Source organism: Cyrtonyx montezumae, unplaced genomic scaffold (assembly GCF_038088225.1).
Source record: "Cyrtonyx montezumae isolate F1298 unplaced genomic scaffold, pur_monq_1.0 scaffold_29, whole genome shotgun sequence".
Classification (NCBI taxonomy): Eukaryota; Metazoa; Chordata; class Aves; order Galliformes; family Odontophoridae; genus Cyrtonyx; species Cyrtonyx montezumae.
This window is the reverse complement of record NW_027072033.1, coordinates 11,128,003-11,155,947: the sequence shown is the minus strand read 5'-3', so window position 1 is coordinate 11,155,947 and position 27,945 is coordinate 11,128,003.

The following is a 27,945-nucleotide window of genomic DNA, read 5'->3' as shown; positions in this document are numbered from 1 at the left end:
AATGGGAACTAGTAGGCCTTTCCTTTGTACCTCTTTTTGGCAGGATTGATTAGTTAGTAATGTGAATAAGATTATTGCTTAGTGAGAGGCAAAGTAACACAGTTAGTAAAACTAACTGCAACAATTTTCTCCCCTAAAGTGTTCATCTGCTGGGAACTTATTTTGCCTTCAAATTTTGGAAGAACAGAATGCTATGGCAGGTTATATTATCTTGTGATACAGTTAAGTGTAGAATTTTGGTAGTTTTATTATTTATTTGATACATCAAAGCAGTCAGAATTTACTTTTTCTGGTCATCTATCATTTTATGGTAATACATCGATAAGTTCCAATTATTTTGGATATTGAACACGAAGGGGGTGTACACCAGATGGATTTGTGTTTGTAGTTATGCATAATATTCATTTTTGAAAGTTGCTCGTTGTGTATTGTATTATGATGTGGGAGAATAAGTGTCTTCTTCATATAATGGGTTTCTCAAAAAAAAAAGAGGGAATAGATGAATAACATAGCTTGTGTATTCCAAAATGATTACATATCAATGATAAAATATATATTTACTCAATATATTTAATAATGATGTATTGACTGCAATAAAATCACAAGTAAATTTCCTTCTGTGAAATTATAAAATACATTTCTCTCAGTAATTAAATCATAGGGGAAGAGGAAAGGAAGAGGAAGAAGAAAGGGAAAGGGTAATTGAAAGGGGAAATGAAAAGGAAGAGGAAGAGGAAGAGGAAGAGGAAGAGGAAGAGGAAGAGGAAGAGGAAGAGGAAGAGGAAGAGGAAGAGGAAGAGGAAGAGGAAGAGGAAGAGGAAGAGGGAAGCCTTTGCTGTGAAACATAATCTGACAAAACCCAAGCATTGAGCTTTGTGTTATTACAGCAGAGAGACTATTCACAACTTCAGAGCTTCAGAGCAATGTGGACAGCTGTGATCAGTAATCAGGGGAATGCAGAGAGCAAGTGGATATATTAGTATTCTTGACAGTATATTGAAGTTGGAAACACGTGAGTTCATATGTTAACTGTAGACTGTACCATGTCCTGGGCTTCCTCCAATCTGTTTTGTTTATATGTATATGAATATCATCTCTTCTTTTAAATGTTCTTTCAAATTGCAGCTGTATCCTCAATATAACAGACCTCAGGTATTGGCCAATATAAGGCTTGCAGCTATGCATGATCACTGGCTGAATAATTAGGTCACAGCTGCAAATGTGAAGAAGCTAAGTGTTATAGTAGATAATGATCCCCCCTTACTGTGACTTGCCGTCTCTGTCCTTTCATATGTCTGGAGAATATGAACCTTAAATTACAGAGCAGAAACTCACAAGTTTCTTGATGATCATAGCCTAATTTTTTACAATTATTTTAATATAATTCCCATAATTGTCAGAAAAATGGGTATAGGAAAGTGGGGCAATATTTTCCTCGAAAAAGATATGTAATAATTTAAAATGTGATTCATTTTAGGACAGAAGAATTTATAGATTGAAGTCTAATTTGGAAATTTGAAAGAAGGTTACATTTACATTTTTCATGTGGAAAGTTTTATTTCTGTCTTTATTCCTTTTTTGTTCTCTCATGATATCTACTTATATTAGCCACTAATAGTTTCTGGTGTAAGAACAGTCTACTTCCTTCTTTTGACAAAAATTCATGTTTCTAGGTCCTAAAAATAACATTCATTGCCTTGAATTACTTCATCAAGGTAATATCAACAGCATTACACACACCATCATCTAATATATTTTGCCAAGTTATGGTATGCAAAGACACAAGAAGGAAAAAGTCAACAGAACAGTACCTGGTAATTAAATTTTTCAGTAAAGCAAACAAAAAATAAACTGTTTTTGAGAGATAGCTTGAATGATGGCCTGCAATTTTAAAGAATCACTAGAACATGAAATTATGCAGTATAAATTGAGAAGCCCTGTGATGAGGATCTTTAGAACTGAACTTGATGAGGGATGAGAAAATTAGCAAGAAGAGATTCTGCTGGTACATTCGTCAAAGGAGAGAAGTAGATGAGAGTGTACCCTCTCTGAAAAATGATGGGAGAACTTACAACAATAGACAAGGAGAAGTACGACATACTTAAGGTGCTCAAGGTACTTGAGTTCTTTGCCTCAGCCTTCATTGGCTGTCAGGCTTTCCATGTTCCTCATGTTCCTGAACCTCTAGGCAGGGGCCAGGGGAGAAAAATATCTCCCACTCAGGCAGAGCAAGTCTAAGATCATTTCATGAGAATTAATGTATACAGTTCTGTGGGACTGGATTACATGCATCCCAGGGACCTGAAAGAACACACTGATGTAGTTGCCAAGCCACTCTCAGGAAGTAAAGGCTGTTAGACAAAGTCCCAGTGACTGGAAGAAGGGAAACATCAGTCTCACTTTTAAGAAAGGGAGAAAAGAAGACCTGGTAGCTACAGGCTGGTAGCTCTCACGTCGGTGCTGTGAGAGCAGATCCTTGGAGCAGATCCTTCTTTATGCTATGTTGTATGCTTTTCCTGCATGAGGCACAGGCAAAGCAGATTTAGTAATGTGTTCATCTAGGGTATGCAGTATGGCATTAGTTACACTAACCAATTTGTGCACTGATAGAAACACTAGTGCAAAGGTTTTTCTTTCTGCACCCTTTAGGAAAGGGAAATAAAGATGATGAATATGCACTTAAGCACTTTCTTTTTAGTACGGCGAATCACTGTGAATTCTCAATATTGCTATATTTTAAGCCACTTGGAGGTTCATAGGTTCATAGGTTCATTAGGTTGTAAAGGACCTACAAGATCATCTAGTCCAACCATCCTCCTATCACCATCCCTACCCACTGAAAATCAAATCCCTTAGCACCTCATCTAAACGCTTCTTGAACAGCGCTAGGGATGGTGCCTCAACCACCTCCCTAGGCAGGCCATTCCAGTGCCTGACCACTCTTTCAGAAAAAAAATGTTTCCTCAAATCTAACCTAAATCTTCCCCGGCGCAACTTGTGGCCATTCCCTCTCGTCCTGTCATTAGTTATCAGGGAGAAGAGGCCCACCCCCTCCTCACCACAATCCCCCTTCAGGAAGTGGTAGAGTGCTCTAAGGTCTCCTCTGAGCCTCCTTTTCTGCAGACTAAACAATCCCAGCTCCCTCAGCCGCTCCTCATAAGACTTGTGCTCCAGACCCCTCACCAGTTTTGTTGCCCTTCTCTGAACACGCTCCAGGGACTCAGTGTCCTTCTAGTAGTAACGAGCCCCAAACTGAACACAGTACTCGAGGTGCGGCTGCACCAGAACCATGTACAGAGGAATGATCACCTCCCTGCTCCTGCTGGCTACACTATTTCTAATACAGGCCAGGACACCATTGGCCTTCTTGGCCACCTGGGCACAATGTTGGCTCATGTTCAGCATAGCATCAACCAGCACCCCCAGATCCCTTTCCTCTATACAGTCTTCAAGCCATTCTGCCCCAAGCCTATAGCATTGCATGGGGTTATTGTGGCCAAAGTGCAGGACCCGGCACTTGGTCTTATTGAAACTCAGCCCACCTCTGAAGGGCCTCCCTACCCTCCAGCAGATCAACACATCCTCCCAACTTGGCGTCATCTGCAAACTTACTGAGGGTACACTCAATCCCCTCATCTAGGTCATCAATAAAGATATTAAACAAGATAGGCCCCAATACCAACCTTTGGGGGACACCACTTGTAACGGCATGCCAGCTGGACTTAACTCAATTAACCACTACCCAATGGGGACAGCCTTCTAGCCAGTTCCTTACCCAAAGGAGGGTACACCTGTCCAGGCCATGGGCTGCTAGTTTCCCCAAGAGAATACTGTGGGAGACCATGTCAAAGGCTTTGCTGAAGTCCAGGTAGACTACACCAAAAGCCTTTCCTTCATCTACCAGTCTGGTCACTCAGTCATAGAAGGAGATGAGATTGGACAAGCACGACCTGCCTTTCATGAACCCATGCTGGCTGGGTCTGATCCCCTGGTTGTCATGCACATTCCATGTGATTTCCCTCAAGATCATCTGCTCCATAACTTTCCTTGATACCGAGGTCAAGCTGACAGGCCTGTAGTTCCCTGGATCTTCCTTATGGCCTTTCCTGTAGACAGGAGTCACATCAGCAAGGTTCCAATCTTGTGGGACCTCTCCAGATAACCAGGAATGCTGATAGATGGTAGAAAGCGGCTTGCCAATCACATCCGCCAGCTCCCTCAGCACCCTTGGGTGGATCCCATCTGGACCATGGACTTACTGCAGTCTAAATGGAGGAGCAGGTCTCTGGCTGTGTCTGTGGATCACAGGGGGTGTATTCTGAGCTCCATCCCAGACTTCCACATCAGGGCAAAAAGTACCTTGAGGATAACTGATCCACCTATTAAAGACAGACGTGAAGAAGGCATTCAGAACCTCAGCCTTTTCTTTATCCTCAGTGGTCATACTCCCTGACACATCAAGTAAAGGAGAGAAATTCTCCTTAGCTCTTCTCTTGTTGTTAATATATTTGTAAAAGGATTTTCTGTTTGCTTTCATGCAGTAGCCAGTCTGAGTTCGAGCTGGGCTTTTGCATTTCTAACTTCTTGCTTGCATATCTTGGCAAGTTCTCTGTAGTCTCCCCAATTAGCCTGTCCCTTCTTTCAGAGGACACAGACTTTTTCTCCCAGAGTCTCGGTAGAATTTCCCAGTTCATCCACACTGGTCTTTTTCCCCCTGTCTTGCCTTACCATACTCCAGGACAGCCTGCTCCTGTGCCTTTAAGATTTCTGTCTTGAGACGCATCTAGGCTTCCTGGACCCCCCTACCATTCCAGATTGAGTCCCAAGGGACCCTTGCAACAAGCATCCTGAACAGGTCAAAGTCCGTCCCCCAGAAGTCCAAGATAGTAGTTTTACTAGTCACCCTGCTGACATTACCAAAAATAGCAAACTCCACCATTTCATGGTCACTCTGGCCAAGACAATCTCCAACCTTCACATCTCCTACTAGTCCTTCTCTGTTAGTGAAGAGCAGGTCTAGTAAGGCATCTCCCCTAGTGGGTTCTTGTACCAGCTGTGTCAGGAAGCTATCTTCCACACAGTCTAGAAATCTCATGGACTACTTCCTCTGCGCAGTATTATATTTCCAGCATATGTCAGGGAAGTTGAGGTTCCCTATGAGAACGAGTGCTGACAATCGTGCAACTTCTACCAGTTGCTTGTAGAATGCCTCATCTGTCTCTTCATCCTGATCTCGTGGTCTATAACAGACCCCCCCCCCACCACGATGTCACCCCTACAGAACATCCACCTGATCCTTATCCATAGACACTCAACTTTATCATTTTGAACCTCAAGCTCTACAACAACAAAACACTCTTTAATATGGACAGCTATGCCACCACCCTTTTTTCCCTGTCTATCCCTTCTGAAGAGCTTGTAGCCATCAATCCAGTACACCAGTGGAAGTGGTCCCACCATGTTTCTGTAATAGCAACAAGGTGGTAATTAGCCTGCCTCACGATGGCTTCCAGCCCTTGTTTGTTGCCCATGCTGCATGCATTGGTGTAGATACACTTCAATCGAAACTTCTGCCTCACCTCCAGCTCCAGCACTGCTCCCCTAGGCTCTTTTCTGGTGAGCCCTGTTTTATCCCCTTCCCCCGTCACAGCTAGTTTAAAGCTCTCTTGACGAGCCCTGCTAGCTCCTATGCTAGGATTCGTTTCCCACTTTGAGACAGGTGCATTCCATCAACAGACAACAGGCCATGGGCTGAGTAAACTGTCCCATGGTCAAAAACAAAGTTTTTTTGGAAAGTGGCTTCTGATAGTACAGGTAATTGTCTACAAGGACATGGAAACACAGCTGCAAGGTCCTTATGCAGAGCCAGCCAAAAAGCTGTCTAGTGATAATGAGCTACTTCTCTGACAACCTGACCTCGAGGTAGGCATCTCTCTATTTGATTAACCTGAGTGGTTTCCCTAGAGAACATTTTGTCTCAGATCTCCCTTCCATAGACTTGCTAGACTTCCTGGTGCAACATTCTTTGGATCCACTATGCTCCAAGTTGTTGCTAAATTTGGATTTCTGAGGGCAGAAGAGATGAAAGATCTCTTTCCTCCAGCCCTCCAGTAGATCCTGTAGTCCTGAAAGACACAGAGATTTCTTTGGGTCCATGTGCTTTCAATCACCTTTCCTGCGAAGAAACATTGCTTTGAGCCTCTGCACTGCATTCTGAGAAACTTAGGCCAAAGTGCCACAACCTGAGCACTTGGAAAACTCTTTCATCTGCTTATGAGTCAATCTTGAATTATGGCATCTCATGCACTTGCACAGAGCTGTAGCATTTGTGTAGAGGCTATGCATCAGTTCTTCACTACCTCTCACATGGGATCTTGTTTTACATGGTTTTCAGATATCACTTAATATAATTGTGGAAGCAAACGTCTCAAGTTTTCTAAGTGAAAGTTTCCCACACAGTACTAGCAGCAGAATTAGGAAGTAAGGAATTATGAGGAAATTAGGAATTATGAGGTTCAATAAGACCAAGTACCGGGTCCTGCACTTTGGCCACAATAACCCCATGCAGTGCTATAGGCTTGGGGCAGAATGGCTTGAAGAATGTAGAGAGGAAAAGGACCTGGGGGTGTTGGTTGATGCTCGGCTTAACATGAGCTGTCAGTGTGCCCAGGTGGCCAAGAGGGCCAATGGTGTCCTGGCCTGTATTAGAAATAGTGTAGCCAGCAGGAGCAGGGAGGTGATCATTCCTCTGTACATGGTTCTGGTGCAGCCACACCTCGAGTACTGTGTTCAGTTTGGGGCTCGTTACTACTAGAAGGACATTGAGTCCCTGGAGCGTGTTCAGAGAAGGGCAACAAAACTGGTGAGGGGTCTGGAGCACAAGTCTTATGAGGAGTGGCTGAGGGAGCTGGGATTGTTTAGTCTGCAGAAAAGGAGGCTCAGAGGAGACCTTATTGCACTCTACCACTTCCTGAAGGGAGGTTGTGGTGAGGAGGGGGTGGGCCTCTTCTCCCTGATAACTAATGACAGGACGAGAGGGAATGGCCACAAGTTGTGCCAGGGAAGATTTAGATTAGACCTGAGGAAACATTTTTTCTCTGAAAGAGTGGTCAGGCACTGGAATGGCCTGCCTAGGGAGGTGGTTGAGGCACCATCCCTAGCGCTGTTCAAGAAGCGTTTAGATGAGGTGCTAAGGGATTTGATTTAGTAGTTCAGTGGGTAGGGATGGTGATAGGAGGATGGTTGGACTAGATGATCTTGTAGGTCCTTTACAACCTAATGAACCTATGAACCTATGAAGGAGGTTTGCAGAAGAAGAGCTTAAGCTGCTTATGAAGCAAGGATTTTCTTGTCTGGATGGTACTGTATGATTTCAAACCTTGGAGGTCATCTTCTTGAACCCCCTATTTAATTGCAGCAGAACACTGATTTAGTTCTGCCTTTCACACCAAAGATAAAACAGTCTTGGAGACATAAGGGAACATTTCATTTTGAGTTTGCAGTATGACCTGGCCAGCTAGTTCAATGCTGACTTTCAGGCAATGAGACAGGAAGAGCATGGGAAGTAAATTCAATTTTCAGCAATTTTATTATCCCAATTGCCAAGATATTTCAGCTTAAAAGGTATGTTTCCCAAATGCCTTTGGGACCAGGCTGCTCCTATTGCTTCCCTCTCCCGCCAACCCTGGAGCACGTGGCTTTGCTCAGGTGGCCACGTGACCACCGATGGTGCAGTTTTTTGTTGTTGTTGTTGTTGTTTGTTTTTCTTTCATCTTTCTCTCCCTTCTTTTTTACCTTGCGTCCCTGTCGTGGATAGCATTGTGACACTTGATGTCTTAATTTCAGCATGCATCCAGAAGTATCACTGGTATATGCTGAGAGCCGTTCATTTGAGACAGAAATTGGTCTGTATGACAGGGGGACCCCAGATGAGAGCCCTTCATACCCTGAAAGTCAACACCTTTCTTGTTCATATTGTATAACATTGGGCAGTCAGCAGAATGCTGCCTATTTCACAATAAGACTGCCACCATGTAGCCCACACTACATTCCATAATTCCCTCACTCAAACTCTATCCAGAAAGAGGTCTTTATTTTCAGAAAAAAAAAGTGCATTTTCCAAGAGGCAATGTGCAGTACAGTATCCCCTTGTGAGCCCAATAAGACTCCACAGAAACTGCTCCTATCCCTACGGTTCAAGTCAGGAGCAGGTGAACCTCTTCTGTGAAAATAACACATTCAGTTCTTTGGAACTGAAAACAGTCCTGAAGATAGTTACCTCAAGTGTGCTAGACATGTTGTCTACACAACCATTCTTCAGTTCAGCCCGAGGTACTTGAACTCCCTCCAATCCAGGAGGAAGCTTTGGTATCTTTGATGAAGAAATATGTGACAATCACAATAGAACCACATCATGCTTAGAAAAGAGAGAAGCAGAAGGCACTGAGTTCTGTCCATGTTTAAATGAAATTTGCCACTACTGTGGAAGAAATACAGAAAGTGACACCTACATCATCCACAGCTCTCTCCAAGTCCAAAGGAGTTAACTATTTCAAAGAGAGAATTGCTCCTGAGATCATTTCCCTTTGCCAAAGAAAAGCTTAAGGTTAGGGTAAGATTAGGGTAAGATCCAATAGGAAACATGTGCACGGCTGGTTAATGAAGTTGGTATGGCTGCAGGGCATGTAGTCCAAGGCTTCAGGATACCACGGAGTTTCAACAGGTGCCTGAAGTAGTACTTCTCCAGCCAGCACCATCTGGCGACAAAAAGGAGGAATAGGTTTCTGCAGACCTAATCATATCTGCAGAGAAACCGGATCTTTTCTTTGTAATAAACACATTCGGGCGACTAAGTTTCGGAACTTTCAGCAGAGAATATCTATTCTCTCATGGTTCTCTACCAGGAAACATCACAAAAAAATTCAGAGAAAAGGAATACATAACACATACTGATGCAAAACTACTGCATGTCCTTAAATTGCAGGTAAAAAACGCTAGCCCAAGAAGCAGACACAGAATTTATTCTGTACATCATAATGTTATTAGGTGTAGTTAAGAAAAAGACAGAGTGAGTGTAAGATTATGAGTGGTTTGTATTTCCAACAGCTATGTTAATCTTGATAGTTTTCAACAAGAGTCAGTTCCCCATATGTATGACATTTCCTGGGTCTTTAAAACTCATTAGGACTTCTAGGCTTGTAAAGCATCAACACTAGCTTATTTACTTATTTATTTATTTATTGTATTTTTGTTTGTTTAAAACCATTTATATTCTGAACTCTCATGACAGGATACCTTCAGATCTCTTATTCTTATTTCTTCTTCAGAAAAAAAAAAAAAAAAAAAAAAGACTATAAAGGGAACCATTTCTCTCCACAGGAAGAGAAACAGGTTGATAAGTTGTTCAAAGGGGTCTCTTTTGTCTTTGCTTTAAGTCCCTCAGCCAGGGATGATGCTACAGGAAGATATAGCATGCTCATTTGTTGAACAGAGTGGAAGATCAGACTGTCTTTCCACTTTGGAAGTCCTTTTGTTTCAGAACATGTTGGTTAAAGTAAAGTAATCTAAGTGAAGCCAGAGAACTTACAGATACCTCAATCTCATGAGCTCATGAGAGACTTATCTTTTCCCTGTGAAAATGAGAAAAGTACACATCACAATGTGTAGATTTCAGTTTCTTTCAGAGATCTCTGTCTCTTCTCTAATTTGAGCAAGAAGTGACTCCATTCAGATGTCCTCAAATGATAGGTGACACCTGTACTGAAAAATGACTGCACTGTTTTCTAAGCCGCTTCAGTGGGAAAATGCCATGAATTTTACAAACGGCAAAAAACTTTCACAACTCAAGAGAAGTGCTGGAAGCCTGACCCAAGCTGATCCTCCTCTCCCCAATCCAAACGTGGCTTTTCTACAACTGTTTGCCATTTTTTTGCTGTCCAGGGACAAAAAGGGAGAAAACAGTGTTCTGAGGCAAGATGTTTTAACCTTAGGAATTAACAATAAATGTTTTGTTGCAAATATCTGTATCTATATCTAACATCTGTATCAAAACCTAATATTTGTATCTACCTGTATCTGTATCTAATATACATATTTAAATATCTTTATAAGAAGAGGAAGAAAAAATTTTCAGCATTCACTTTTCCACATCCATAGCATGACCAAAATTTTATGAAAGGGGAAGTATAAGATTTATAGTACTATGTTATTCCAAAGGCATGAGCAAGACTTGCTGCTACCCACAACTGTTTGTCTGTGTAGCTCCTAAAAGCTTTTGACCAACAAAGCACAACACATCAATTATTCCAGTATCATGAATACATGCTAAAACCAGCATTTACTACAAGGCTCATGAAGCAGACAAATGCTTCTCTGCAGTATGTGTCCTTGTGACAGAACACTTTTCCTTCCATCTACCCTCCTAGTCCCCTGCTAGCCCTAAATTTACGATGGACCTTTGTGATAAATTGACCTGCCTTTCCAGGGAAGGTGGGCTATTTGAATTCCTTGTTTTTACATCCTGATCTGGTGTATTTTAGGCCAGAACTAAAGGAACTCCAGTAGTTAATAATTCATCATAATTGAAAGAAAAATCTTTTGTGATCACTGCTGATGAAAACATGCTCATAATTTAATGCTTGAATTTATCCAGCTTTACTTCTGCCTATGGAAGCTCCTTTTCCTTCTGCCCACTAGGTGGAAGTACCACATTCTTCCTTATGGCAGCTGTGTTGTTCAGTTCATAGGGAATACACTGAAAAGCATGGAGGGTAGTTCCTGTCACACTGGAACATTAGCTTCTTTTTACAATTACATTTTGAAAGCTGATAGGTCTTTATCCACTTAGTGACTAACATACCCGGTAGATTCTTGCTTTGATAGAGAACAGCCTCCAGTTCCATGTCAAAAAAAAAATAAAAAAAATACATCAGGTATCAACAACATAGGTGTGCATTAATCTTCATCTTCCCTGTAATTAAAAAAACAACCAATCAAACGAACAAAACACATTTTTTACATGCTAAACAGGCACGAAAATAAACAGTACTATGTAGCATTAAAGCCTGGTCCAAAGTTATAGACAGAATAGATTATTTTGTTTTTTTATTCAAGCAGTAGTTTTCTAGTAGAGGGAATGGAAAGGAAAATGAAGGTGCAACACTGCTGGACGCAGAGTGTTTGCTCCCTAAATAACATTATGAAGAAGAACCTGGCAAGGGAAAGAGAAATGCTAATTAGAGCAATATCAACGCATCTTATGCCTCTACACTGCAATGGTCCTACACTGCATTCTTACCATTAAATTGGAGAAATAAAGATTTGAACAGTGGATTAATTGGTGGATAGAAAATTGGTTGGATGGTTGCTGCCAGAGGGTTGTGTTCAGGTGGAGGCTAGTCATGAGTGGTGCCCCCAGGGGTATGTCTTCGGTCTGATACTTTTCAATATCTTTATCAGTGACATAGATGAAGGTATCAAGAGTAACATCAGCAAGTTTACTCATGACACCAAGCTGACTGGTATGGCTGACATAATAGAAGGAAGAGATGACATTCAAAAGGAAATGGGCAGGCTTGAGAAGTGGGCCAACGGGAACCAAAAAAGGTTCAACAAGGCCAAATGCAAGATGCTGCATTCGGGCTGGGGCAATCCCAAACATGAGTACAGACTGAGAGAAGAAGTCATTGTCTCTGTGTCCATCAGCAGCCTCTAGTTGCCATACATAGCCTATTGCTGTCTTTGTTTGGCAATCTTTCTATATTTTACAAGGAAGCTGGCTACTGGTTGGCCTGCACTGTCGATATAAGCTGACAGGGAGTAACTGAGGATCCATTATTTCCAGTCTTGCTATTGGGAATGGCCTGTATTGCATAAATATCATCCTTCCTGTAATGTGCCTACCATGACAGCATTTTTTAAAAGACCTCTAAAGAAAGGCTAAGCAATTGATCTATTTTGAGAAAGATAAAAAGTTAGAGGTTTCAAGGAAAGCTGAACTTAATAAATAAGCAATAATTTTACACTGCAGTGAAGAACATGTGCATTGGAGAAAACTTCAGCAGCAGCAGAGTTGGTTTGAGGTAGCAGCCTGTAAACTAATTTTTAAGCCTTGAGAAAATCTGGTCCTGCCCCAGAGGTGCAGAGCAAATGGATAGGTTGATAACTTTTGAGACAAAGATCATGTTTAGAACATGTCATCAGTATCTCTTACTGGCCAGTCATTACACATAGTCTGGAAGAACATGAATTTTGTGAAGTATCATGACAGGACTTCTGTCTCTAGATGAATATGCAGTAGAAATAGCAACTCATCTCTGCTTCTTCTTCCTACATGGAATGCTTTTGTTTTGCATCCCTTTCTGATTATGCCCAGATATAACCCACTGGCTATGACTGGACATTTTACTATTGATAGTACTGTGAAGAGTTGGACTGAATTTGCAGAACTGTTTCTGCAGATCATGACTTTCAAAAGATAACTAACTATGGACAATACATACAACAGAAAATACTAATAAATTTCATAAAACAAAGGGTATTTTTTAAAACAAACTCCTGGTGTAAGCCAGCTTAACTTGAGTCATTTTCAGGAATGAGTTCAATTTGCTCTAGTAAAAACTCAATTCAGATACTTCAAGTATTACTCACTGACTATCAGAAGTATATTTGTCTGCATGTTGCTTTGCATCCACAGGAGGGGGCAGCTAAATAAAATTTTAGGTAGTTTGCTGCAAAGCTTCTTTTTCATGCCTGATTTTTTGTATAGTGCCCATCTGTGCAAGAGGTGAAGAAGCGCAAAGAGATGAAGAAAGTGTATGGAAATAAAGTGAGTAGCCTATCAATTCATGAAATAGTTTGTGAACTTGACTAATATGTTGTCAGTGGTTTACGGGCTGGTTTGGCCTAGTTCCATGACAATTGATTCAGGGGACCTGCAGACCCACACCCCAGGAAAGGGGAATGGGGAAAGGGAAAAGGGAGATGGGCCTAAAAACAAAACAGCGGCAACGATCTGAGGAGGAAAGCTAATTTACTAAATAAGATATCAGAAAGCAAAATAACACAATATAATACAATATAATTGGAATTGAAGCTAATAAAACAAATAAAATGAGCAAGAGAGAATGTCCAATAAACCCAAGGCCTTACTAACGTTGAAGGCGAGACAGCAGCGAGCACCCACTGCTGAGTCAATCCCAAAGGAAAGAAAATGTCCTGTGAGTGCAGACAGTTTTTATCTTTCCCTCTGAGTGGAAACACATAAAAAAACCCAGAGCATTGCACAGTCCTCTGGGAAATGTAGTTCTTCTTCTCTTCTGAGACAGGTATACCTGGAACTATCCATGGAGCTGGAGCATTAACTCTTTAACTCTTAATACACTATATGCTATTATGATGAGGAATACCAATGCCAAAAAACATAAAACCATGACATTCCACCCCTTATTCCACATCACCACATCATGCTTGATATCTATCTATCTATCTATCTATCTATCTATCTATCTATCTATCTATCTATCTATCTATCTATCTATCTATATCAAGCATATATATATATATATGTGGACAATGATTAATATGCATTGGATACACACAGACACCATATATACAAGTATATACATGGAATTACTGACTGCACTCCCCCAACATCTAATTCCCTTCTGGTACACACTGAACATCCCCATTCTTCTGCATCACCCACCAAGTGGACCCAGATGCCTGAGCAAAGACAGTTCCACGGAGAGGTTTGCCCCCTCCAGAAGCTGGAAGAACCCAAACCGCTTTTCCCATCATGTTCTTCACATATACTAGAGGGACCTTATCTCCCTCTACAGTAGGTAGAGAGCTGGATTGGGCAGGACCATCACGACTGATGGATCCTCGAGTGTTGACCAACCAGGTGGCTTCTGACAAATGCTTCTCCCAGTGCTTAAACGTTCCACCACCCATTGCTTTCAACATGGTTTTTAGCAACCCATTGTATCTTTCAATTTTACCAGAAGCTGGTGCATGATAGGGGATATGATAAATCCACTCAATGCCATGATCTTTGGCCCAAGTATTTACAAGAGAATTTTTGAAATGAATCCCATTATTGGACTCAATTCTTTCTGGAGTGCCATGTCGCCATAGGACTTGTTTCTCAAGCCCTAAGATGGTGTTTCTGGTGGTAGCATGGGGTGCTGCATTTGTTTCAAGCCATGCAGTAGTTGCCTCCACCATGGTAAGCACATAATGCTTACAATTGCGAGCTCGTGGCAAGGTGGTATAATCAACCTGCCACACCTCCCCATATTTATACTTTTACCATTGCCCTTCCTGCCAGACAGGTTTCATCCTCTTGACTTGTTTAATTGTGGTGCATGTATCACAGTCATGGATAACCTGTGCAATAGCATCCATAGTTAAGTCCACCCCTCAGTCTCTAGCCCATTTATATGTTGCATCTCTTCCTTGTTGGCCCGAGGTCTCATGGGCCCATAGAGCTAAAATTATTTCACACTTATGTTTCCAGTCCAAGTTTACTTGAGACACCTTAACTTTGGCAGCTTGATCTACCTGATGGTTATTTTGTTGTTCGTCAATAGCTCAACTCTTGGGCACATGAGCATCTATGTGATGCACCTTTACACCCAAGTTTTTTGTTTGGGCAGCAGTGTCTTTCCATAGTTCAGCAACCCAAATTAGTTTACCCTTCTGTTCCAGTCATTTTGTTCCCACTGCTGCAACCACCCCCATAAAGCATTTGCCACCATCCATGAGTCAGTATAAAGATAAAGCACTGGCCACCTCTCTCATTCAGTCATATCTAAGGCCAGCTGGACAGCCTTTACCTCTGCAAATTGACTTGATTCTCCTTTTCCTTCAGTGGCCTCTGCAACTCATCATGTGGGGCTCCATACAGCAGATTTCCATCTGCGGTGCTTACCCACAGTGACATGATCCATCAATGAACAGGGCATATCTCTTTTCATTGTCTGGTAGTTCATTATATGTTGGAGCCTCTTTAGCACGAGGTACCTCCTCTGCTAATGTTGTTCCAAACTTTTTACCTTCAGGCCAGACCATGATCACCTCCAGGATTCCTGGATGACTGAGGTTTCCCATCCGAGCTCGCTGTGTAATCAGCACAATCCACTTACTCCAGGTGGCATCAGTAACATGATGGGTGGAGGGAAACTTTCCTTTAAACATCCAGTATAGCACTGGCAATCGAGGTGCCAGAAGGAGCTGTGTTTCAGTACTGATTACTTTGGAAGCAGCTCAAACCCCCTCATACTCGGCTAAGAGCTCCTTTTCAGTTGGAGTGTAGCACTCCTCTGACCCCCTGTACGCTCTGCTCCAAAATCCAAGGGGTCGGCCTCTGGTCTCCCCAGAAGCTCTTTGCCACAGACTCCAAGTGGGACCCCTCTCTCCAGCAGCAGTGTAGAGGATGTTCTTTATATCCTGTCCTGCCTACACTGGCCCCAGGGCCACGGCACGGGCTATCTCCTGCTTAATTTGCTCAAAAGCCTGCTGCTACTCTGGACCCCATACAAAATCATTCTTCTTCTGTGTCACCTGAAAGAGAGGGCTCACAATGAGACTGTAGTTCAGAACATACATTCTCCAAAAGCCCACTACATCCAGAAAAGCTTGGGCTTCTGTCTTACTGGTGGGTGGAGACATGGCAGCGATTTTGTTAATCACATCTGTAGGGATATGACGACGTTCATCTTACCACTTTATACCTAGAAACTGAATTTCCTGTGCAGGCCCTTTCACATTGTTTCTCTTGATAGCAAAGCCAGCTCGCAGGAGGATCTGGATTATTCTCTCTCCTTTCTCAAAAACTTCCCCTGCTGTATTGCCCCACACAATGATATCATCAATGTATTGTAAGCGCTCAGGAGCATTGCCTTATTCCAATGCAGTTTGGATCAACCCATGGCAAATGGTTGGGCTGTGCTTCCACCCCTGGGGCAAACAGTTCCAGGTGTACTGAACGCCCCTCCAGGTGAAAGCAAACTGTGGCCTGCATTCTGTGGCCAGAGGAATTGAGAAGAAGGCATTAGCAATGTCAGTGGTGGCATACCACTTGGCTGCTTTTGACTCCAGTTCGTACTGGAGCTGGAGCATGTCCGGCACAGCAGCACTCAATGGGGGTGTGACTTCATTCAGGCCACGGTAATCTACCGTCAGCCTCCATTCTATACTGGCTTTACGCACTGGCCATATGGGGCTGTTAAAAGGTGAGTGCGTTTTGCTGATCACTCCCTGGCTCTCTAGTTGACGGATCAAGTTATGAATGGGGAGCAAGGAATCCCTGTTGGTGTGGTACTGCTGTCTGTGCACCGTTTTTGTGGCAACCATTACCTGTTGCTCCTCCACTTGTAGAAACCCTACAGCAGATGGATCTTCCGACAGGCCAGGCAAAGCAGACATCTGTGTAATGTTGTTTGTGTCCAAAAGCCCATCAACACCCCCTTGGAATTCTTAAAATGCCCCCTTCTGAGATAATCTATACTGAGTATACATGAAGCCCCTGGGCCAGTCACAATAAGATGTTTTTGCCAGTCTTTACCAGTGAGGCTTATTTCTCCAACATAGTCAACTCTTGGGAACCCCTAGTCACCCCAGAAATATAGATCGATTCTGTCCCTTGGTGACTTGAGGGCATTAGAGTGCACTGTGCACCTGTGTCCACCAGTGCCTTATATTTTTGTGGCTCTGATGTACCAGGCCATCGAATACACACCATCCAATACACTCCATTATCCCTTCCCCCCACCTGTCTGGGGGATGGGGGCTATTGTGGCTGGTAGGTACCTCGTTCAGTTCTGAAGAAGTACTGTTCAGACAGGAGAACTTCTCGCTTGGACTGGAGGGTGTCTCAAGTTTGAGGGCGTCTTGCTCAGATTGGAGACCATTGTGTTGAGACTGAGGGTTGTTCAGTTTCGACTGTTGGGCATCTCTTTTGGTCTGGAGGGCATCTTTCTCAAACCAGAAAGCATCTTGCTCGGTCTGGAAGGTATCTTGCTCAGACTGGAAGATGTCTATGTTGGATTGGAGAGTGTCTTGGTCAGACTAGAGGCTGTATAAATTGGACTGGAGAGTCTGTTTGTCAGCTAGAAGACTCTCTTTCTGGATCTGGGGACTGTCTCTTTTAGCTTGGAGACTCTCTTGCTCTATGTATGTATAATATCATGTATATATAATATGTTACATTAGCTGGTGTGTCTAGGCACGAGGCAGGTAATTCCATCAGTGCACTTAAGTAGTTGTACACAGATATGACTCTGGTACTGAACATGAGGAACTTAAAAAGAAGCCAGCACATTCTAAGGTACATGAAGTACATCTTTGCACTAGTTTTACAACGGAGTAGAGATTCAAAATTGCCCACATTCTCCACCAATATTTGTCATGTTGTTGTCCTCACAGGGACACAAGGGAAACAAAGTAGGGAGAGAGAGAAAAACAAACAACCAAAAACAAAAACAAAAAAAAACCCTGCAGCCGCCCGGGCAGAGCCGTGCACTCTGCGAGGGGGAGGTGGGGGAGGGAAGAGGGTTGGGGGGGAAGACGAGGTGTCACGGAGAAAATAAATCGGTCTACAAAAGAAAAAAGCGGCACGATTTGAGGAAGAACGGTAACTTTACTAAATCTAATACAATCGAACAATTGAGAGAGACAAAGCTTCCAAACCAAATCTGAGAGTTTACCTTGGGAAGAACTGCAGGAAAAGTACACATGCTGAATCTCCGCAGCAGCTGAGAGAGTGGGCCTGGTGTCGGGTGCAGAGCTCCGACTCCCTGCCGCTCCCCAGCACAGCATTAACTCCTTCACTCCCTGCATGATGTTCTGAGGTAGAATACTGGCATCAAAATCACAAAACCACAACAATAGCATCTCGCTTTTCAGTTTCTTAAAACATACTTATCTTCTAATGTCGAGAGGTGGCTGATATGACTGTTCTGTCTTTCAGGTGCCCTACAACAGTCAGAAACTAACTTGAAAACAGGGCTTGTAACAAGAGAGCTTATTGGACTTAGGTGTAAGGAAAGAGAAGGCAAGAAATACTGAATTCCGTTATTAATACCAAATGCTGTTTTGGTAACATCTTTGATTTTTCACAATACATTTTATCCAGAATGAAAGCTGTCAGCTATTTGAGAACTATTCAAGGTCAGCTACAAGAACATCTTCCTTGCTTCTTAGACATTGCATCTGCAGAACTCTGGCTGCTTGTTATTTCTTTGACAAATGTATGACCATGTTCTTTGATTCTTTTTCTTTTGCAGAAGAAGCAGCTTCTTGACTCCATATTTGTAAATTCCTGAGACTCCAATTAAAAACTAGATGTGTTTTCAAACACTATTAGCAGCACTCCTGGGGATAAGGATTTTAACTTATTGTTTTATGAAGTTTTCTCTTTATTTTTATCTGACTGTGAGCAGAGCGTAGAACAAACAGGCCTTTCTACTCAGCAGTGTAAAGGAGTGCCCCTCAAGAAAATGGAGACTACAATTAGTGTTTTTCCCCTTGCAATATGTCTCAACTACTGGTGTGACATACATTCCATTAGGAGACGTAATCTAATATAACACTGGGCAAACTTTTTGTGCTGACTGTGCCTTGTGTCCAGCTCAGACATTTTCTGTGAGACAGTTAGGACTTGATGTTACTATGCTTTTAGTATCTCTCTGCATATCAACAGCCAATTATGCAAAACTGCTTCTTCCTACTTTCAATATCACCTGAGGAGTGGAACTTTTCATCTTATTACTGCTTCTTACTGGAATCTCCACAGAAAATTAGGTGATGCAGTGAGCTGTAGCAATACAGGAACACATTCTGCCATAGAATTGCCTAAATCTGCCTGTCCAAAGCTTTCAGCATTGGCTCAGCTCCTTTTCTCTTGATAGTGATTACAGTGAGATCAGAATAATCAAGCTACATTTTCAGTGCACTGTCAGCATGTGTTCTATCCTTCCTTTTTCTGAGTGGTGTGTGGGCAGACATTAGTCCAATCTTCAGTGAGGGACCAGAGAACTTCTGTCTCCATGGGCATTGGCAAAATGTTGTTCTGTAACTATGCAAGGTGCATCACTGACTGCTAAATGTAGATTCATAGATGTTGTGGGGATCAAAATTAGAGAGGTGTTATGCAGCTATCTATGCACATTCCATCCCTTGACTGCCATTTTATCACATTATGCTCACTGGCACAATGTATCTAATCTTCAAGAACTTCAAGGCATATTAAAATAAGAAAAGTCCTAGGACCACCAAGTATGAAAACACCATCTCTGATTCAGGAAATCTGAGCTGATGATATCCAGAGGTTGAGACTCTGTGGAAAAAAAAGCTTACATCTCTTGCTGTCTTCATCTGGTCTTTCCCCCTATGCTCTAGTCAAAGAAGACACTGGCTCGTAGGCCTCCGTGGGTCTTTACTAGTTCATCTGCCCATCTGCCCTTCTCTCTGCTGTTAAAGTGCTCTTTATCACCTAAGGCCAAGGTCTCAGTCTTGTTCACATTTTCATTCCACAAAGGTTGCAGCATCTCAGCAGATCCAAGGCATTCACAGTCCAAAAACTAAAGAACAAAGGGATGTCAACCTTGGCAACAAAACACTTCAGCATCTTTTTAAGCTTTCTTTATGCTTCACCTCCTGCCTCACCCCCAGCCTCATTTTATTCTGCCTAGAGCCCCGTAGTGATGACATTGAAAACACTAGAAAAGATCACAGAAAAAGTAGAATGCAGTATAACAGAAGAAGGAAATCAGAGTCCAACATTTCAGTAATGGAAACTGAGCTATCTAATCGAGTGCATTCTCAGCAAGTTTGAGTATTTCACCAAGTTGACATGCCTAAGGAATGGAATACAATCTAGAAAGACCCAGGCAGGCTCAAGCAGTGGACCCAGGTCTGCACCTGCGTTGAGGCAACCCCCATTTTCAGTACAAGCCAAGGGAAGAAAGGATGGACCATGGAGTTGTTGAAAATGACCTGGGGGTACTGGTGGATGGCAGAAGGACATGAGATAGTGATGTGCCCTCACAGCTCATAAAGCCAACCGTGTTCTGGATTGCATCAAAAGAAGCATGTTCAGAAGGGTGAGGGAGGTCACCCTCTGCTCTGCGCTGGTGAGAACTCACCTGTAGTACTGTATCCAGATACAGAGTCCTCAGTACAGGAGAGACATGACACTGTTAGAGCATGTCCAGAGGGGGGCCACAAAAATGATCCAAGGGATGGAACACCCCTCCTGTGAGGACAGGCTGAGAGAGCTGGGGCTGTTCAGCCTAGAAGATAATGCTCCCAGGAGATCTGATAGTGGCCTCTCAATATCTAAAGGAGTTGAAAGAAGAAAGAAGACAGACTCTTCATCAGGGTCTGTTGTGACAGGACAAGGAGAGATTGTTTCAAATTAAAAGAGAGAAGATTTAGACTGGATATAAGGAGTAAAATTTTTACAGTAAGGGTCTTGAGGCACTGGGTCAGGTTGCCTAGAGTGGTCATGGATGCCATATCCTTGGAGACATTCAAGGTCAGGCTGAGCTGGGATCTGAGCAACCTGATCTTGTTGTAGGTGTTCATCCCTGCAGAAGAATTGGACTAGATGGCCTTTAAAGGTCCTGTCCTACTTGAACAATTCTGTGATTTTATGGGGAGACTCTTAAAATCTTTTCTTCTTACCACAGACTGTATGATGATTCCTCAGAAGAAAGCAGGAATCTGATGTGAAAGATCCTCCTGCTTGATTCCTTAAGAGTTCCACATTTTTCAGACTCAAATCTCATGTTGCGCTTTTTTTTTTTTTTTAAGACAGCCTCTGGAATAACTTTAAAAGTTAAAAGCACATAAGTCATTCATTTTCCTCCATTGCAATAATCAGAGAGTTTGAAGAAAACAAGGAAAAAAATGTAAATTCAAAATCCTCATTGCTCCTGTAAGTTATATTGTCATGGCTAGAAAAACTCTTTGACTCAGTTGCAAAAGGAGAATCTCTTCAAGTGTCTCTGTAAAAGAGAATTTGAAAATAATTAAAAATTTTGCCTTTACAGAACTGTGGTTTAACCAAACCAAAAGTAAAGAGCAAACTAAAGGAAAATCATAGAGTGCAGACTAGGAAGACAGATTTTTACTCCTTTCAACAATAATATAAGTTTTGATGCTGATTTATTCCCATCTGAAATGCACCAAAAATGCTGACAAATTAATACCAAAACAGCCTTTCTAGTTCCTCTGTGGACAATGACATGAAGTAAACATAGAAAGCAGGGAACAGCAGCTGGAATCACTTGACAGACAATTGCATTTTCTACTAGTTTTGTACTTCCAATCCCAAAAAAGTGGAGATTAATCTCTTATGGCATTCTTGGTGGTTCTAGATTTTCACAGAACATATTTCATATGAAATAGATTATTATTAATAGATTAATGCATTCATTAATACATTCATTGCATTCCTTAAGGATTCTAAGGAAGTGCCAATCTGGTATTTGTGTACATGAAGCCTGATTTCAGCTTGTGATTTAACCTGACAGCAGCTCAGCATCACTGAGTCTTTTGTTAGCTACAAAGTTCCCACTGGAATGTGATAGAGAATTGCATAAAAAATGTAACAGGGTTACAGGTTGAGATAAAAACAATGTGCTAAAATGAAAGAAAGAAAGAAAGAAAGAAAGAAAGAAAGAAAGAAAGAAAGAAAGAAAGAAAGAAAGAAAGAAAGAAAGAAAGAAAGAAAGAAAGAAAGAAAGAAAGAAAGAAAGAAAGAAAGAAAGAAAGAAAGAAAGAAAGAAAGAAAGAAAGAAAGAAAGAAAGAAAGAAAGAAAAGAAAAAGAAAAAAGAAAAGAAAGAAAAGAAAAGAAAAGAAAAAGAAAAAAGAAAAGAAAAGAAAGAAAAGAAAAGAAAAGAAAAGAAAAGAAAAGAAAAGAAAAGAAAAGAAAAGAAAAGAAAAGAAAAGAAAAGAAAAGAAAAGAAAAGAAAAGAAAAGAAAAGAAAAGAAAAGAAAAGAAAAGAAAAGAAAGAAGAATAAGAACTATAATTATAATGATAATAATAATGAGTTATATATTTACAGAGCAAGTCATACACAAAACAATTGCTCACCACCTGCTGATCAATTCCCAGCCAGTCTCTGAGCAGCAACTGCACTCTGGGCAATTCCTCACAGTTTTTAAACTTCTTTCAATGATGTCACATGGTTAGCAATTTCTCTTTGGCCGATAATGCCAGCTGTCCTCATTCAGTCCCTTCTCAGGTCCTTATTCCCCACCAAAGGTCTCACTGGCAGTGTAGTAAGAGATGCTGCAATGTCCCTATGCAGTTCCTGCTCAGCAACAACTAGAAGATTGCTGTGTTAACATTATTTTTCTCTCAAATGATAAAACAGCATAATTCCAGACACTACAAAGGGAAACAAACAAACAAACAAATAAACAAACAAAAACCTCTGACCCATCTGAAACTATGAGGGAACTGCACTTGAGTGATGTAGTTTTTAAAACCACTGACTTAACTCACTGTTTGAGGATGAAAGATCACTCTTGTCCATATTTGTTCATACAAGAAAGGATGGTTTGGGAAGCAATGTCTCCCTATAATTATATAATTGTGTATAATATAATAATTTGGCTAAGTAAGTATTAGATTAGAACTGGGATGCTGGGGTCATTTCTCTAGAATATCTAGAAAAGTGTATCTAGAATATAACATTTCAGTGGCATAGGAGAACCCAATAGGTGCAAAGTTTAAAATGACTATTCTTCAAACTTCTCAGCAATAAAAAAATCCTTTTACTGCCAGCACTTAGACAAAAATGAATGGTTTTCATTTTGGGAAAGAGGTCTGAGAGAAGGGAACAAAGAGATCATGGACAGCTACTACACATACTTCCATCTGCAAGAGACATAACCCCTAAATTCTTCACTGAAGGGGATAGTGCTCTTTAAGTTCCTATTTAGACTAGAGACATGATCCTTTTTCTTCCTCTTCCAGAAACAATATATCCAGGGCTTTTTGACACAGAGAAGAACATTTGGATCATCTTGATTAATGTACATATCTCGGTGAACCGGCAAGCCCCCAGCTGGCTTCTTCCAGTCAGAGACCAAGGACTGTATTGGAGGGTGGCGGAGGCATGCTGCCTGTGAGGGCAATCTAGTCCTCTTTACATCAGTTCCATGCTGGTGTTTATTCTGTGTGTAGAAAAAGCAAGGCCGTAAGTGATTTAGGCCCAAAAATGTTTAAGTGGACAAAAGTAGAGTTGTGGGTCCAATTAATGTTGGCATGGTTTCTTACTCTTATCACTCAAAGCAAGATATGTAAATGACTGAGAGTAGGCATCATATCAGGAAAGTTCTTTTTCTTACATTAATCAGTAAAGGAAACCTTTTCCCTGAAAACCTCAGTTGCGAAAACCTCATGCACCTACATGCGATGAAAAAAGCCTTCAAAAACAAATTGGACTGATAATTCCTCATCTAAAGGGTACTTGTGCTACAATAAATGTTAAGTAATGACTGGCTACTTTCTGCTTAGCTAAGATGTGGTAATTGCATTGAGCCACAGAAATGGAAGCTATTAATGTAACATCTAGCTCAGGTCAGCCACAAATGATAGCTTAAAAAGGAAATACAGTGTTTTGTTTCATTATGTACAGAACTGAGTAGTTTTGTTGTACAGAGCTTGGAATATTTTCCATGGACAGGTCATTGTGCATTGCATTTGGCAAACTTCGCAGTCTTTTCCCAATAGAAACAGGGCTGCCATTTGTCAATTGTTTTTCTACAGATAAAGCAGAAGTCGAAGTCAAAGTCAGAGAAGACTTCAAAATGTTTTTGTGAGGCTGGTGAGCAACTGAAGCTCTATTAATAGAGAAACATTCTTGCCAAGAACATGGAGGAGCGTGAATGGTGCCTGTTCTACCTTTCACCCTGTTGTGGTTTTGTGGTTTTGGTGCCGGTATTCCACACCAGAGCATCACGCAGCAGTGAAGGAGTTAATGGTGTGGGAGCAGCAGAGGGGCGGAGCTCCGCACCGGATGCCAGGCGGGCTCTGCCTGGGCGCGTTGCTCTGGGCTGCCGTGGAGGTTCAGCACGTGTGCTTCCCCTGCAGTTCCTCCTTAACATAAGCTCACAGCTTTTGGTTTGGAAACTTCATTTCTCTCTCACTTGTTCAATTTTATTAGATTTAGTAAAGTTACCGTTCCTTCTCAGATCGTGCCGTTGTTTCTTTTTGTTCACCCATCTCTTCCCGCTGTTTCCCCCTCCCCCCGGAGCGCGCGGCTCTGCTTGGGCGGCCACATGGCCACTGACGCAGTTTTTTTTTTTCATTTTCTCTTCTCTCTCTCTCTTCAGTTTTCCCTTGGGTTACACCGTGACACACCCCTGCGAAGTTAATGCCCAAAGCCAATTTGGTGTTCAGTGACCTGTCAAGCTGTATTTTCTGCCTTTACTGGCCTACTTCTGTATCTCCCTTCGACAGAAACCTGTGTAGTCTGCACCTGACTGTCCAATGGTATATTATCTCTGCTTTCTATTGCACAAGAATGGACAAAAATTCAGACTGATTTTTTCAGGATAATAGGATTGGAAAAAGTAATAAAAGTAGTGTCTTGCCTGCAGTTTTTCATGACTTGTTACTTTTCTGGATATACTGAACTCTTGGAAAGGGTAGGAGCATGGGCCTAGCTCTCTGTATTCATTTTACCCATTATAAACACCAATAAATAAAATGGTAGCAGAAGCTTGAGTTGATTCAGTATAAGTAAAGGCAGATTTTTATGCTAACATCAACAATGGCTAACTTGACAATTGCTGAAAGTAGTATTCTGCCCACATCACATTTTCTTAGGATGTTACTGCCTCAGTATGGCTTGATTTTAAGCCATATGAATTCACATCTGCAAAGTACTTAAGATAGGTCTCAGATCCGACTTCAAAATCTTATACAAGGGTGTAATACAAAGAAGGTAGCGTCTATTTAGCTTCAACCTGAGTCTAGATGGAACGTTTCATCACCTGCACTGTTGAACTGTTGAATTCTGATTTATATTTTAGTGTTCTAATACTTAAAATCTTTTTGTTTGAATCCTCAAATATTCTTCTTCCCTGTCTTTTCAGCAATATCTGTATCTACTTCACTTACATTTATTCATTTCCAAACTAACATTTTTAATCACTCTTCAAGTATCCAAGTTCTGTCAGTATCCTTACCAGAAAGGGCAAGCTGTTTTAGTGGCAAAGTGCTGTACATAGAGTAGCAACAGGGGCCAGGTTTAAACAGGGTAAATTATTTTCTGATTAATGCAACACAAGCATGTCTCAGTCCTTCACAGTGCTATACTCTTTGAATCATAGAATTATTGAGGTTGAAGATCACCTTAAATCACCAAGGCCAACCATCAACCTTACAGTAGGAAGTCTGCTGCTAAACTGTGTCCACAGTACGTCCACATATCTCTTAAATACCTCCAGAGATGGCAACTCCAGCATTTTCTTGGTCATCCTGCTCCAGTGCCCAATCACCTTCTCTGTGAAATTTTTTTTCCTGATATCCAGTTTAAGCTTCCCCTGACAGAACTTGATGCAATGTAGGGGCTGAAGAGTACCTAGACTGAGTTTGTGGCATTTTCTTTTGCATTTAAATAGTAGCCAATATACCACGTCCTTCAGGAAAGAAAGCTAAAATGTTTGATAACATTTGTCTTTTGTCTTATTTCCCTCGTGCTTTTGTTATTAAAAGGTGATTCTTCAGAAATATCCTTATTCTAGTTTCCAGTTATCTGATCTTGTAACCAGACCTGGTTCAAATAGATTTTTGTACTCCCAGTTCAACTGCTCTCTCTCCAGCAAATCCCTTCATTGTTCACCATTAGAAGATGTGCCATTACAACCTACATTATTAACTCCCAGAAGTTCACTTTCTTCCATGTGTGAACAAGTCTTGTGATGGAGTTACTTGGAATGATAAGTGTTATTTGCAGCTATTCCACAATGCTGTGGAAATGTGTGATAGGAGGAATAAAAACTATAAAAGGTAATGTGATGAGGTGCTCTGGATGAAAGAGTTGTGATCTCAGATAGCAACAAAGTCACACAAGAAGATGGTAGTTAGCATTTCCAGCTGGAAATGAGCCACTGAGATTGACACTGCACAAGAAGAAAGAGTGGTTCTGCAATTTCAGTCTACCTTTACTATCACAGCACCTCCTTTCAAAATCTGGAAGGACAGGAGTTTCAGTGTGGATCAGTATCCTGTGACAGATGTACCTTGCCCATTTTCTAGTGATCTCTACACAAAGGCTGAGGAGCTTTTAAACTCAAAAGCCAAGTTTTGCCTGAATAAAAATAAATCTGAACTTTCCAAACAGAAAACTTGCAGCTACTCTGAGAGACCAAATTGGGATAGGCTGGGCACGATTCACTCTGGCCCTTGGCTATCCAATAAAACGTTCATCTCTGTAATTCTCACACAGACAGAAATATGTTGATCACTACAAAGCTTTCTATAACTCCTTGAATCTTGAAGGGTGCTTCCAAAAAATGCAGAGCTTAAGGTCCAATGTGTTGTCATATTTCCTGCCTGTGTTACACTATGTCTTCTGGCATCCCTTACGAGACCAGCGCAATATCCTTTCCTTCCTGTAGGTCCGCCCAAATCTACTCAAAGACATCCAGATGAATGTATCAGTAAAACAGACTTAATAGTGGCTATTGTTTACATGAGATAGTGTAGTCTACAGCACTGAGGGTAAAATGAAACTACGAATTTGAGTCAATTGCTCAGGGTAACTTCTTCCAAACTAGAGAGCTGGAGGGGTTTTGGATTTACATCCAATTTAAAATACATTTCATCAGAAACGCAACATCAAAGAGTAGCAGCAGAACATCAGAAATTCCTCAGCATGATCAGTAGATTTCAGGAAGATCGGTGTCCCCTGTTTTTGTAAAGACAGATAAATTAATGCTCAGAATATATTGCTAAAATCATGCTTTTATGTTCTTCTGGATAAAGGATTCCCAGATACAAAGAAGCAAAATATTGCAGGAGGAGCCTGAGATACCAGAGCTTGACCAACACCTGACACCCAGGGGAGCTGAGTCTACCACTTTGTGAAAATAGAGCCATAAATGCTGTAACATTTACCCAGATAAATATCAGAACTTGCTTGTCTAGTTTTTCAAGGTCTATCACTTTCTCTTCACCACATCACTGTGGCACATTCCAGGTTGCAGATAAGTGGACAAGCACTAAAGACTTTAGGTCTAACTCTGGAAACAATGTAGAAAAAAATGTACTCTAAAAGCCGCTGTTCAAGGTCTCTGAGAAGGAGCTGTTGAGCAGCTCCAAAATATGGTGTTTCAGGCTATTTTGGGTAATGAGGAAATGCCAGCTGGCTTATAAGCTATGTAATTTCACTCAGAGATGAGGAAAACTTAACACGACAATGATGACTGTTTGGGAGGTGGCAAGGAAATAATAATTATGCAAAATTCTGTAGTAGAATACAGATTAATGAAGACAATTTCTTTGTCTTTGAGAAGCCACCATACAGTAACTCATGTCTCCAGAAATTAATCACAAACATATCTGAGAACAGCAGTGGAAAAGATTGCCATATGCAAGATGTACTGAGACAGAAAATGGATAAGATTTCAGGTGAGTTCAGGGACAAGTTGCCGGCACCCCACAGTGAGATTTGGCCTAGCTGTTCTCCGAACCTGATCCCTTACACATATACTGCACTTCCAAAATGCCCAGTGTTGAGTAGATATGAAATTGTCAATCTTTGTGGTAAACTCATTGAATTGTAGAAGAAGAAAAAAAGTTGTTAATAGATTTCAGCTCATCTTTACAAGGAATCACAGGCTTCCATGGATCAGATTAATGTACCATCATTATGAAGTTGAATTTTCAAAAATCACATTAATTTGGTCCTACTGGAAA